The 14,377-nt window shown below is 35.5% G+C and overlaps 1 protein-coding gene across 2 annotated transcripts in view; it reads right to left on the reverse strand.

The window, feature by feature from the left end:
- The window catches only part of LOC150087472 (putative protein phosphatase CG10417), a 143,286-nt gene that overhangs the window by 21,205 nt on the left and 107,704 nt on the right, over positions 1-14,377 (reverse strand). The gene's annotated exons all lie outside the window — the stretch shown is intronic.

The raw sequence follows: 14,377 nt of genomic DNA on the forward strand, positions 1-14,377 counted from the left end.
TATTTGATGTCAGTTCCTTTTCTCTGGGATGATAATTTTAATTCAAATGCAGATGAGGTGGTCTTGACTGTGGAAGGGGGGGGGGAAGTAATAAGTCATATGCTTCAACAAAAGATCAGTGGCAATTTTGAGTTAAGGAGAAAATCAATGCACATATCACACATTTCCACTGTTTTGGGTTATCTATCAGTTCTTCAGTCAAAATATGTTTTTCAGTTTATTGCATTCCTCGTTTTCTAACAGTAATGAAATTTTTAGGATTACATTTGATCTCAAACTATTCTTTAAACCGAATCTTTGCTTCAACTGGGATTTGAGAGTTATTTTTTTATACGTTCATCCACTTTTGATCTGTTACACCCCAATGTATGTTGTATTGGGACAGCTGCTGTTTTGTATATTATACCTTTTATTTGGCATAAATGATATGTATACAAATAATGAAGGCATAAAAAATGTCCAAAAATGTTTTATTTTGGAGTAATTACCCACAAAAAAGGGATTTACAATCATCTGACATTGTGGCCTTAAACCCTGATAATGATAATAGAAGTGAATTTGCCAAAACAGTAATAAATAAAATACTGGTGTTATTGCTTTGTTTAAAGAATGTGGCTTAAAACTAAAGTGCGAAGAGCCTTCACTTGTATATTCTTTTTCCCTTCCCTTCCTCCCCTCAGTTAGAACCAACACATTCTGGTGCATCTGTACATTGTAAATATTAGTTGTTTGCTGGGATTCAATCAGGGACAGTTTTTAATTTAACAGGAATGACTTCATTTTTAAATACTGAATATGCATCTCATACATGACTCTGTCATAAGCCATTACAAAAGGAATTTTATAATTTTAATGTTTTCCCTTTTTGTAACATAACTCAAACAGTTGTATTTGCACATATAATTTTAGAGAATTAAACACATAAATATCAATAAACGTCAGTCTTGTGTCTAATTTTCAAGCAGTAAGAAAAACCACCAAAGTAACTCTTTCTTTCTCCTTTGAGCAATAGGAAATATAAAAATTCAGTTTCAGAGGAAAATAGGCATTAACTGATTGCAGCCAAGCCTTAAGGGCAAACTTGCCAAAGTTTCAAATTAATCTTTAAATTCCAGTCTGATTCAATTTCTTCTGTCTAATCTCTTCATCCAGTCATTCGTATAAATTCTCATTTAACAGCTATGTTAAACTTAGTTCACCTGATAGCCTAGTGCTTTGAGTTATCACCATTTCATTTGTGTGCATGTGCTATATGTCGAAACTTTAATCAAGTTTGTTTCCTTGTTTTGGAATAACATATAATATCTAGATCCACTTTTCCCACCAGCAGCTACCAGATTCTCTTCGGGGAAACAATAAGACAAACTTTAATCAAGTTTGTTTCCTTGTTTTGGAATAACATATAATATCTAGATCCACTTTTCCCACCAGCAGCTACCAGATTCTCTTCGGGGAAACAATAAGACAAAATATCAACAAAGGACTCACTAATGTCACATATAACTTTTTCCAGTGACATATCACTAATATTTGTGTTTGGTCTGACATAAACACTGGGAAAGGGAAAATGACAGTAGAACTATGTTATAGGACTAATGACTCTGATGAATACAATGAACAGTTGGGCAGGAAAATAGAATGGGCCATTAAATCAAAATGTCTTGTAATTGGGCATTTTAACATTTCAGATATCGACTGGAACTGGTGGATTGGTCATTCGCACGCTAGTAAAACTTTTGTGGATTTATTGGAGGATAAATATGTTCAAGGGACAGCAATATGTTCAAGGGACAACCAGAGGGAGTAATACCCTTGATCTGATTATCAGCAGTGATTATTCATGCATTAAGAATTTGCAGATAAAGGAACCACTAGGTGAAAGAGATCACAGTGCACTGATGTAGGATTTACTTACAGATGTAACTACCATCAAGGGTAAAGGGAGGAATTTTTGTTTTCATAAAGGTGACTACAGTGGTCTTAGACAGTTTTTAAACTCTATACAGCGGGATCAACTAATGATGTTATCAATGGTGAATTCTAAATGGGAAGCCTTCAGGGACTTAATCTTGGAGGCTACTAGGCTTTTCATACCAACTAAGAAATACTGTTCAAGGTTCAGATCTAAATGGATGTCAGATAAATTAATGAGCCTCATAGCAGAGAAGAAAAATGCATGTGATGCATATAAATTATCAGGCGACACAGAATAAGCTAGTCTGTAATCAAGTCACAAAGGAGATTAGGCAGGCGAAAGCAGATTACGAGAAATCTTTGGCAAAGGATGCAAAGAGTTCTTTACTTATGTAAACTCTAGAAGGAAGGGGATGAATTAGATTGTCCACTTAACATAGATGGTTTTACTATTGATGATCCTGCTCAAGTAGCTGAGTATTTTGCATCTACATTCACACATGAGGAGTTATTCAAGGAGGAGAATGCCAGAAGTTTATCAAACTCTAACAGGGAACTAAGTGATTTTGCAATAACTGAGAGCAAAGTGGAGGAGAAATTGTCGAAGTTAAACATAAAAAAGGCACCTGGGGCAGATGGAATCTATCCAGTTATAATGAAGGAGGCAGCAAGGGAAGTAAGCAAACCCTTAGCCATAATTATGAGAGCATCCTTAGAGCCAGGAGAGGTCCCCATGGTCTGGAGATGTGCAAATTTATCCCCAATTCACAAAGGGCATTCAAAGGGTGACAGAAATAATTATAGACCTGTTAGTTTAACTTCTGTTCTGGGGAAAATAATGGAGTCACTTGTTAAAGAGGTCAAACAGGATCACCTAGACAAAACAGCAGTAATAGTTCAGACACAGCATGGGTTTGTAAAGGGGAAGTCTTGTCTGACCAATTGATTGGATACTACGATGTGATCACAAAAGAAATGGATGCAAAAAATAATTTTGATATCATATACTTGGATTTCAGGAAAGCTTTTGATATTGTTGCACATGGAAGACTACTGTACGAATTGGAGCAGTATGGCATTAAGGGCAAGTTATTGCAATGGATAAAGGGATGGTTGAGTGGGAGATGACAGAGAGAGTGGTAATAAATGGACAAATGCACGTTGACTAATGTTATTAGCGGAGTCCCCCAGAGTTTGGTGCTGGGCCCATTGTTGTTTTGTGTATTTATCAATGATATCTATGAAGGTATATCAGGCTTAATGTCCAAGTTTGCAGATGATACAAAGGTTGGCAGGGTTGTTAATGACATTAAAGACAGTATGCTACTGCAACAGGATCTAGAAAAATTAGGCAGATGGGCTGAGAAGTGGCAACTGAAGTTTAACATTGATAAATGCAAAGTACTCCATATGGATAGCAGTAATCCAAGAGAAATGTACCAACTGTGTGGTACTTCACTCGGGAAGGTGGAGAATGAAAAAGGCCTGGGGGTAATTGTGCAGTCAGATATGAAGTTCTCTGGGCAGTGCAGACAGGCTGCCAGAGCAGATCATGGAGTTTTGTCAATGATATATAGGAATTTTGCTAACAGAGACAAGGAGGTGATTATACCTTTGTATAAGGCAATGGTCAGGCCACGCCTTGAGTACTGTATACAAGTCTGGAGACCTCATTTTAGGAAGGATGTAGTGTTGTTAGAACGAGTACAGAGAAGGGCAACAAGATCGGCAAGAGGGGCAAAGGGGTGCACTTATGAAGAAAGGCTTAATTTCTGCAAGTTGCAGCATCTGGAGACTAGACACCTGCAAGGTGATCTGATTGAGTTGTATAAGGGCTTGAATGGTTTGAGGAGGCTCAATGTTGATGGGATACTTCCGCTTGCTCAGACTAAGAACCTGAGGGGGCATAGATTCAAATTGAGGAAAGACAGTTATAGAATAGATGTGCGGAAGTTTGCCTTTAGCCAGCAGGCATTTGATTGCTGGAACAGACTTCCATTTGTTGTTGTGAAAGTTAATAGCTTAAATAAATTTAAGGCCGAACTAGACAAACATTTGGAGTAATTGTTGTTATTTGGTGTTTAGGAGCATTAGCAACTAAGGCCATATCGCTCCGGGGATATGCAGTGGTCATTCTCTGACCTTTCCGCATCCTCCATATTTGGTGGTCATGGGCTCGAACCCCGGTCCAATCAAGAAGCGTGTGCTACGCACTGCTGCTTCTGTCCACCTGGCTACGTAGGCACCCCATTTGGAGTGACTGGATGGGTGAAGTGGGAAGGGAGTTTTTTTTTTGTCTGATGCTGTATAAGCTTGCTTTCTTGCATCATATGCCTCAACTAATACTAATATCCAAAGAACAAGCCCAACTTTGATATCAGAATACAAGACAAAGCATAACTTTTCTTCATCACTTCACTACACTCATTTGAACGCCTGGTTTCACTGTGATATCTATTCTCCAATAGCAAGTTACCCAGAGACTACATGCACACTAGTTGGAATGCAACAATGTCAGTTGAAGTAATGGCAGTCTATTCACTCAGAATGTCAAAATAGGGTTTCTGCCCAAGAATTCCTGGAAAAAATCACAACTTTAAAATTCACAATTCCCAGAAAAAGCAAAAACATTTCCTGAGAAATTAAGATTTTTTTTTATTTTCGTATTTATAATATACACACTGCTATGTAGTTTATTGGAAAATGCTTAATTTTTATTTAACTATAGTTGCAAACACTCATTTCATTTTCTTTATCTAATTTCTTGTCCTATATTAAATGCTATATTCTTGTCCAATCAGAAAAATACCACACTTCGCCACGAGAAAAGCAATAGCTCCCAGGTAAAATAATTGTGTATTCCCTGAGTTCGTCATAATGCTATTCCCTTCTATGTGGGTCAGTACATGTGCAGCATGGTCACAGGACTAACACAGGTTAGGCATTAACTGTGACTAAATTTCTTTTTATGAATTAAAGCTTTCTTATCGATGGAAAGATAGATATCCAAAAATCGCTGAAGATATGTTAAACTGCTTAAAACCCGTGCGACTCACAGTTGAAACATTAAGTAATCATAACACAAATCTACTAACAAGTGAAGGAATTTTTAGATTCCTCTTTCATAATTTGGAAAAACAAAATTCTATTTTAAGTAATAAACTTTTAAAGGTTTTAAACGTAGAGAGAAAGTCTTAGTGTCCCTTATTAGATATTTAAGCAATGCAAATAAATTAAATGAGGTTAATAATGATTTTTTTTTCTAAGGCAAATAAAAATTAAATTATGCGATCTGCAAAATCGATAATGGAATGAATTTTCAAAGAAAGGTGTACTTCGATAGAAGAGTCTGAAACAGAAAATAATACGAACAAAGAAATGGAAAATTCAGAACCTGGGGAATTAGAAGCGGATCTAAAAATAGGGTTAGCAAGAGATATATCCATTTCAACAGCAAAGGCAGGGCCAATCTAATCAAATAAGGTATTTTCATCATCAAGAAGTGAGATGAATTTATATGAAGCAACATGTACACTGACAGCGAATCTAAAACTTTTATTAGATGCACTGCTAACAATTAGACCCTACATCAACCCAAAATGAAAGAAATTTTTTTATTCAGGCTTATTTGTAACTAAGCAAATCCAAGCTTTCTAACCAAACAATCAATGCACTGTTTTTTTTTTTTTTTTTTTTAAATTCCATCTTAACAATAACTGTAAATGTTAATATTGGTTTTCTTTGTTTTGTTCCAGTATTAGCATTTATTTAGGTTTCTTTTATGCTAACCTCAAACTTAGTGTTTTTGAATAAATGTATAGAATAATGTTGCCTATCTGTACGCTGTACCAATATAACACAATTTTCTGTTTACATTCAAACTATGAGTCATATTTTTTAATATCTAATTCTCATTAAATTTTAGTTTTTTACTTATACACCAACGATGTACAGTTCGTTATTATAGTGTTTTATAACTAGAATAAGGGGAAAAATTCTTATCAAAGCGATAGCAAATATTTAATCAATAAAATAAAATTTTCGGGAATTCTCAAGAATTCTTGGGAACCACAATTTCCCATTCCCAGTTCCTGAAGATCAAAAATGTCGGGAATTTAGAAACCCTATGTCAAAACTATACATGCAAGTTGACAGATAAGGAAATAACTACAAAATATTATCTATACACACAAGTAAGTAAACTTTTTTATTAATAGTGGAATGTCAGTTATCTGGAATAATTGTGTCAGACCTCTTCTGGATAATCAAACAGGATAATTTTCCCGGTAAGATTAAATTTATTTAATCTTACCGGGAAAATATCTAATCTTATTAGAAAATATCTAAATTTAGTCTTATCGGGAAAAAAAATCGTAAAGTAAGATTAAATAAATTAATCTCACCTTACGATTAAATTAAAGAATTAAGATTAATTAAATTTTAAAAAATTATAAACCAATCTCAGAAAACAGAAACATCCATGTAGGTGGTTTTATGATTTTTATACAAAACAGGAAAATTAAAAAGATTTTTAAATGCTCTTGATTTTTTCAACTTACCAATAATGAGCATGGACAATCTGTGCATCCCAGTGGCATTTGCACACATAGCAATTGTAACTTGCTATTTTCCCATCTTAAAACTTGGTGCATGCATTTCTCTTTTAGTGGCTAGGGTTTTTCTCGGTAATGCTTTCCATAATAAACCCGCCTCATCAACATTATAAACATTTTCTTTCTCGTAATTTGCAAACTTACTTTTCAAAGGACACCACTGCCGATTCGTCTACAGAAAGTTTCTCACCTTCAATGTCTAGTTCATGTATACAGTGTCTTGGTTTAAAGTTTTTCAGCCAACCTGTGCTTGCCTTAAAATCTTCATTACCTCTTAATTTTCGATTAAAATCCAATGCTTTTTCAACATTGAGCCAGACTCTGGTTCACCCAAACTTCATTTCTGAAGGGGAAAAAAAAAATAAAGTGCACTCTCTAAAGTGGCATTTTCAGGTTTTGACATCGTATTTTTAATGCTAGATCCTCCTTCACTATCCATAATTGACAAATTCTGTTATGGCATTGGAATTTTTCTTGATGTCGTAAATTGTTGAAGTCCCCACATTAAACTCTTTGGAGAGATTTCCTAAATCTTCACCTTTTCTAATTTTATCAATAATTTCCGTTTTTTGTTGCACTGTTAAAACTAAGTGTTTTCTTTTCATTCACATTGAGAAAAATAATAAATTGCAGTTTCAGGCCGATATTATTCTTACCGAATCTGCGGCTAAACCAATCTGAAATTCACTTATGGTTTCAAAGAAAACCCAGTAGTCTCTTGATATTTTTCTACAGCATTTTCTGAAGGTCACATAGAATTCTAGGTCACAACCATAAAATAATAAAAACAATTTGCAGTTTTCGGTTTATTGGGCTTTTTGTTTGTACAATCTGTTATAAATGGGTAGTAAACTCGATCTTCCGCTTATTATAATTAAAATTCAATTTACAAACATGATCACTATAACTGGTGCTTACTGTACTACCGTTAATAAAAAAAAGATCAGTCTTTCAAATTATTCTGGATAATTGACTTCCAGATAACCAGCATTCTACTGTATTTGCTTCATTAGCTAAATATAATATCAAAGTTAATTTGTGTGCTAATGCAACTGCCTGCTGCAGATATAAAGTAGTGTCACCAAAGTTAGGTCTATAGACAACGTACACATGTAATAACAAACAAAACAATATCTTCCACACTTTGCACTGGAGGAAATTCACTTGAAGCAAGGCAATTATAAAATGAAAAATTTCCCAAACAGAATAATGCCAAATTGTTAAGCATTTGTGGCTGTTTATAGGTTTGAGGGAAAGCAGTATATTTTGCCATACTGCAAGAAGTAATTCTTGTCATGGTACAAGAACAATCCACAGACATGTATGCAACAGATTAGAACTGTTCTATGGGTTCTTCACTACTAATCTGTTCAGGTATGGCCACTTTAATGATTAACTTGACTCAAGGACTCTAGTAAATATCTCTGATGTCTGGAGATTTAGTGGACCCATTCCTCAAGGTTTACATAACTTACATGACAACAGGCCTTCATACATGTCTCACTTAATCGTTCATAAACTTTTTTCTAGATGTGCAATTTTCATAACTTTTACACCTTGGCTGTTGGGCTGCTGCTCCAAAATTTTTAGTCCCAAATTACCAGAGTTAATGCATACATATTGGCTATTATTTTTAATAGACTTCTCATTCCAGTTAGCTCTATTTCACAACTTGCCATAATTTTTTCATTTACTGGCTTATTAAAAGACTCTATAAATGGTTTAAACTGGAATTTAATATGAATAATTCTAAACTTAACAATACATAGAAACTGAAGATCACATCCAATTTTCCGTGTTACCAATTTCTCCATTCAAGGTACTAGTTAACTAAAAATAACAGCCTAATAACATTAGGCTATTATTTTTAAAGACTTCTCCATTCAATTTTTTAGTTAGCTCTATTTTCCGTGTTACCAATTTCTCTGCTTTAGATATTAACTAAGCTAGGTGCAATATTTTCAAATTCAAAATAACTAAGATCAGTCTTACACTCACTCACTCTCACTCTCTCTCTCTCTCTCTCTCTCATTATTTTTGGTTTTTTGAAGTTTTTGCTGTAATTTCTTACAGAATACATATTTAAACCTACAACAGAATGAAGTATACATTTACAATTTTTGGCCTACATAGGACTTACCTATAAGGCTATAGATAAAAGTAATAACAGATTCATTCATTTGGTACCTTGGCCACTATTGCCTAAGAAAAGTTTAAATAAGAAATCTTAGCATAAGCAGCTATTGCAGTACTACACACATGTGCAGGGCTCAACAAATACAAAATTTCATTACCAACAACTTGAAAATTATGGCTGTGTGTGTGTGGGGGGGGGGGTATGTAAACCTAATATGATTAAAGCATAAGTCAACACTTGTTGAGCCCTGTGCACGTGTGCATATTTAAATTTTTAAATATACTGCTATTCACATAATAAACAACCTATCCCCCTTTTTAACAGTCAGTGAAATAACCAGCAAGTAATGATGATAATATAGTCTCTAATACAACCTCTTGAATTTTTCGCTACATTTACTGGGATTTAAATGTGAAAGGGCAATTAGTTAAAAAGAGAACTTCAGCACTAAAAAGAAGTAATATGTTTATTGTAATGTTACAAATACTTTTTCCCCCATCATTTTCTTCAGTGTAGGTAACAATTAGAAACTGGATTAAAGTTATATAACTAATATTAAGAATACATTACAAGAATTACATACATAAAATAACATGAGAATTAAAGTGCAACACAGAACAAGAACACTAGCTGTACTGGAAGCAAACTGTAATACAATATAATACCAACATTAAAAGTAACCCACACTGAAGAAACATATGACAAAATTTATATAAGGTCCACATGCATATTAAAGAATTACTTCTAGGTAGAGCTAGAGTTCTTTTCTTTGTGCTAGTTAGCTACTTATGATACTACTGTTACTGCATGACCAAACTATTTCACAAACTGTCAGAAGAGGACAAATAAACAAAAATAAGTACCTTTAATACTAAGATTAACTTCATTTTTAAGCATAAAATCAAGAAACTGATGTTAAATTATTTGAGTTAAATTAAACATTCAACACAATGGAGTCTCAATACTCCAGCACCAATAGGATTCAGCAGATTTTAAATTGTAGAATTTTCTTGACTATGGGACTAATGCCAACAAGGGCTAACTGCAAATATCCTAGCACTTCATAACTTTATCAGGTTCTCGAGTTTGCAGTATAGATTTATTCACTTGATATTTAATTTTCCTTATAATCAGTACAAAAAAAAAAAAAAAAAAAAAAACTGGTTCAGAGTTTTAGAACTAAATTATATTAGATTATCCAAAAATATTCCAAGGTATCTACAAGGATCAAACTCAGGAAAACACAGATACCGATTTAAAATCGGTCTGATCTGAAACATTACAATGGCAAAACACAATGCTCTACTAACCATACAAAGCCTATTAAACACAGTCAAGTTGCTATCATCAGCATAACTTAACAATGGTGTTTAACAGGGTGCTTTGCTGCCTGTAGTTGTAGAGAAATGTGCTTTTGTAAGTTTTAATGCCTCAAGTCAGTCACGATTAAATTAGTAATCAACACAGCTCATCTTGCTATAATGAGTGATATACATTGCAAAAAAAAAAAAAAAAAAAGTAGTAGAAATATATGCTATAGTAAGCACAATTTCATATAATGGTCAGGGTAGGCTCCATAAAGCTATAAACTGTTAATACATACCCCATTTTCAAACTTACTTTATCAATACATATTATGCTATGATTGGTAAATAACATGTAAAACATGTAATAAACTAATATCAGGTTATTAAATAAAAATTTACAGTGATAAAACACACATAAGCAATATTGTTTTATTTTAGATGGCTAATTTTTCAATCAGAATAAGAGGGGGGTCTAGTATTCTGCTTGTTTTTTTTTTTAATAATAATTATGTTTCATTAAGACTAAAACTTCCATTTTGTATTTCAATATTCAATGTTTTCCTTTTTTTTTTTAACAGCCTTTTTTTTGCACTCATTTTTTAAATACATGAGTGAGAACATGTATATATAAATCAAAATATGCAACAAGATTATTATTGACAACCATAAACTGAAATTATGTTAGTGAGGAGTTTAACATGATGGCACATATGGGTTTTGTGCCCATAACTTTAAATTTTTGTGTGCATAATGAAGGACAGGGTGTAAAATAAAACAGGGTGTGTTGTAAGGTGGCTTGTTACAGCAGGATGAGCTTTAGTAACATTCTTATGGTAATATTCTTGGAATATATTACAAGTAATCTAATATAATTAAGCTGAAGAACACCAAGGTTACTTAAAGATGTAACTACCATCAATGCTAAAGGGAAGAGCTTTTGCTTTCTTAAAGGTGACTACAGGGGTCTCAGACAGATTTTAAATTCTGTACAGAGGGATCAACTGATGATGTTACCAAAGTTGAATTCTAAAGAGGAAGCCTTCAAGGACTTAATCTTGGAGGCTGCTAGGCTTTTCATTCCAACTAAGTAATACTGTTCAAGGTTCAGGCCTATATGGATGTCAGATGAATTAATGAGGCTCGTTGCAGAGAAGAAAAATGTATGGGATGCATATAAATTACCAAGTGACACAGAAGCCTATGGCAGATATAAGCTTGTCTGTAATCAAGTCACAAAGGAGGTTAGGCAGGCGAAGGCAGATTATGAGAAATCGTTGGCAAAGGAATCAAAGAGTTCTTTACTTATGTAAACTCTAGAAGGAAAGGGATGAATTAGATTGGGCCACTTAACATACATGGGTTGACTATTGATGATCATGCTCAGATAGCTGATAAACTGAATGAGAATTTTGCATCTACATTCATAAATGAGGAGTTATTCAATGAGGGGAATGCCAGAAGTTTATCAAACTATAACAAGGAACTAAGTGATTTTCTAATAATAACTGAGAGCAAAGTCGATGAGAAATTGTTGAAGTTAAATATAAGGAAGGCACCTGGGGTGGATGGGATTTATCCAGTTATATTAAAGGAGGCAGCAAAGGAAGTAAGCAAACCTTTAGCCATAATTATGAGAGCTTCCTTGGACTCAGGGGAGGTCTTCATGGACTGGAGGTGTGCAAATGTATCACCAATTCACAAAGGGGGTTCCAAAGGTGACACAAGTAACTATAGACCTGTTAGTTTCACTTCTGTTCCAGGGAAAATAACGGAGTCACTGGTTAAAAAAGCATTGCAGGATCATTTAGACAAAACTGCAGTAATAGTTAAAACACAGCATGGGTTTGTTAGAGGTAGGTCTTCTCTGACCAATTTGATTGGATACTATGATGTTGTCACAAACGAACTGAATGCCAAAAATAATTTTGATATCATATACTTGGATTTCAGGAAAGCTTTTGATACTGTTGCACATGGAAGACTGCTGTACAAATTGGAGAGGTATGGCATTAAGGGTAAGTTGCTACAATGTATAAAGGGATGGTTGAGTGGGAGACGACAGAGTGGTAATGAATGGACACTGCTCTTAGTGGACAAATGTTATTAGTAGAGTTCCCCAGGGTTCGGTGCTGGGCCCACTGTTGTTTTGTGTATTCATCAAAGATATTGATGAAGGTATATCAGGATTAACGTCCAAGTTTGCTGATAATACAAAGGTTGTCAGGATTGTTAACAACAGTAAAGACAGTATGCTACTCCAACTGGATCTAGATAAGTTGGGCAAATGGGCTGAGAAGTGACAACTGAAGTTTAACATTGACAAATGCAAAGTACTGCACATGAGTAGCAACAACCGAAGAGAAACGTACCAATTGTGTGGTACTCACTCAAGAAAGTGGAAAATACCTGGGGGTAATTGTGCAGTCGAATATTATGTGTGCTGAGTAGTTGTTGTTGTTATTTAGGAGCATTAGCAACTAAGGCCATATTGCTTGTGGGATATGCAGTGGTCATTCCCTGACCTTTCCGCATCCTCCGTATTTTTGGGCACAGGCTCGAACCCCGGTCTAATCAAGAAGCGTGTGCTACACACTGCTGCTCCTGCCATCTGGCTATGTAGGTGCCACGTGCTGAGAAGTTCACAGACAGGCTGGCAGGGCAGTTCATGGAGTCTTGTCAATGATATATACAGGAATTTTGCTAGCAGGGACAGGGGAGTGATTATCCCATTGTTCATGGCAATGGTTAGGCCACACCCAGAGTACTGTGTACAGGTCTGGAGGCCTCATTTTAGAAAGGATGTAGAGTTGCCAGAACGAGTACTAAGAAGGGCAACAAGATTGGTGAGCTGAACAAAGGGGTGCTCTTACCAAGAAAGGCTTAAGTTCTGCAAATTGCAGTGCCTGGGGAGTAGGCACTGCGAGGCAATCTGATTCAGGTGTATAAGGCCTTGAATGGGTTGAGCAAGCTGAATGCTGATGGGATTCTTCTTCTTGCTCAGATTAAGAACCTGAGAGGGCATAGATTCAAACTGAGGAAAGACAGTTGTAGAATGAATATGCGGAAGTTTGCCTTTAGCCTGTAGGTGGTTGGTGGAATAGACTTCCATCTTTTGTTGTGGAAGTTGATAGCCTAAATAAATTTAAGGCTGAGTTGGATAGGCATTTGGAATGAATGGGGGGGGTGAAATGGGAGGTTTTTTTTTTTTTTTTGGCTGATGCTGCATAAGCTTGCTTTCTTGCATTGTATGCCTCTACTAATGCTAAGGATCACAAACAAAAATTCTTTGTTAAAATTTTATGAAGTTTAATACATAATTTTAAGACAAATATCTGAAATACAACAGCTTGGTTTTGGCAGGGCTCAACAAATAAATATTTTGAATCAACAATTACTACTATGAATGGTAAGCAGGTCAGTAATTGTTTAATGGAATACATGCTTCCTAAACAACTTCATACAAGGAATTAAGTGCATTTTGAATTGATAGAATATAAGTGTACAAGTAATTTAAAAAAGAAAATACAGGTGAGGAACTGCTAAATGGTCCAGTCAGAGTTTTGTGTAGTTTATGCACCACCAAGAGTGGTGCAAGTGCACATACACTGTGTTGCCACTTTATTAGATACATTTACCTAGCAGCATGTTGAGCCTCCTTTAGCCTTCAAAACAGCCTGAATTTGTCTAGGCATGAATTGAACAAGATGCTGAAAACGTGCAGGAATGGAGTACCACGCAGACATGAGTGTATCATGCAGTTCCTTGAGATTCGACGGAGGTGTAGGCCTGCAACGAACAGCCCTTTCCATCTCATCCCAAAGATGTTCAATAGGATTGAGATCCAGGGACTGAGTGGGCCACTGCAGCAAAGAAAAGTCATTGTCACGTTTCTGGAACCATTCCATAGTGATTCGGGCTTTGTGCACCGGCACATTATCCTGCTGGAAATAACTATCTGACTGAGGATAAACTGTCAACATGAACGGATGCACTTGGTCAGCAACAATGTTTAGGTACGATGTGGCATTCAGACATGAATCTATGGGTATCAATGAACCCAACATGTGCAAAGAAAACATTCCCCACACCATAACACTGTCCCCACCACCTTGCACAGTAGTCACCAGACATGACGGGGTCCATGGATTCATGTTGTTTTCGCCAAATTCTGAGCCTTCCATCAACATGATGCACCAGGAACTTCGACTCGTCAGACCAAGCAACTGTTTTCCAATCCTCGATAGTCCAGTGCTGGTGTTGCTGTTCCCACAGGAGGCATGCTGTTTGTTCTTCTTTGATAACAAAGGTACGTGATGTAGCCATCGGCTGTTGTAGCCCATTCGCGACAAAGTGCGACTAGTGGTCCGTTGCGATATTTTGTTCTGCACACCAACATTGTATTCTTA

This window comes from Mastigoproctus giganteus, chromosome 4 (genome assembly GCF_048544385.1).
Source record: "Mastigoproctus giganteus isolate SK-2022 chromosome 4, ASM4854438v1, whole genome shotgun sequence".
Taxonomy (NCBI): Eukaryota; Metazoa; Arthropoda; class Arachnida; order Uropygi; family Thelyphonidae; genus Mastigoproctus; species Mastigoproctus giganteus.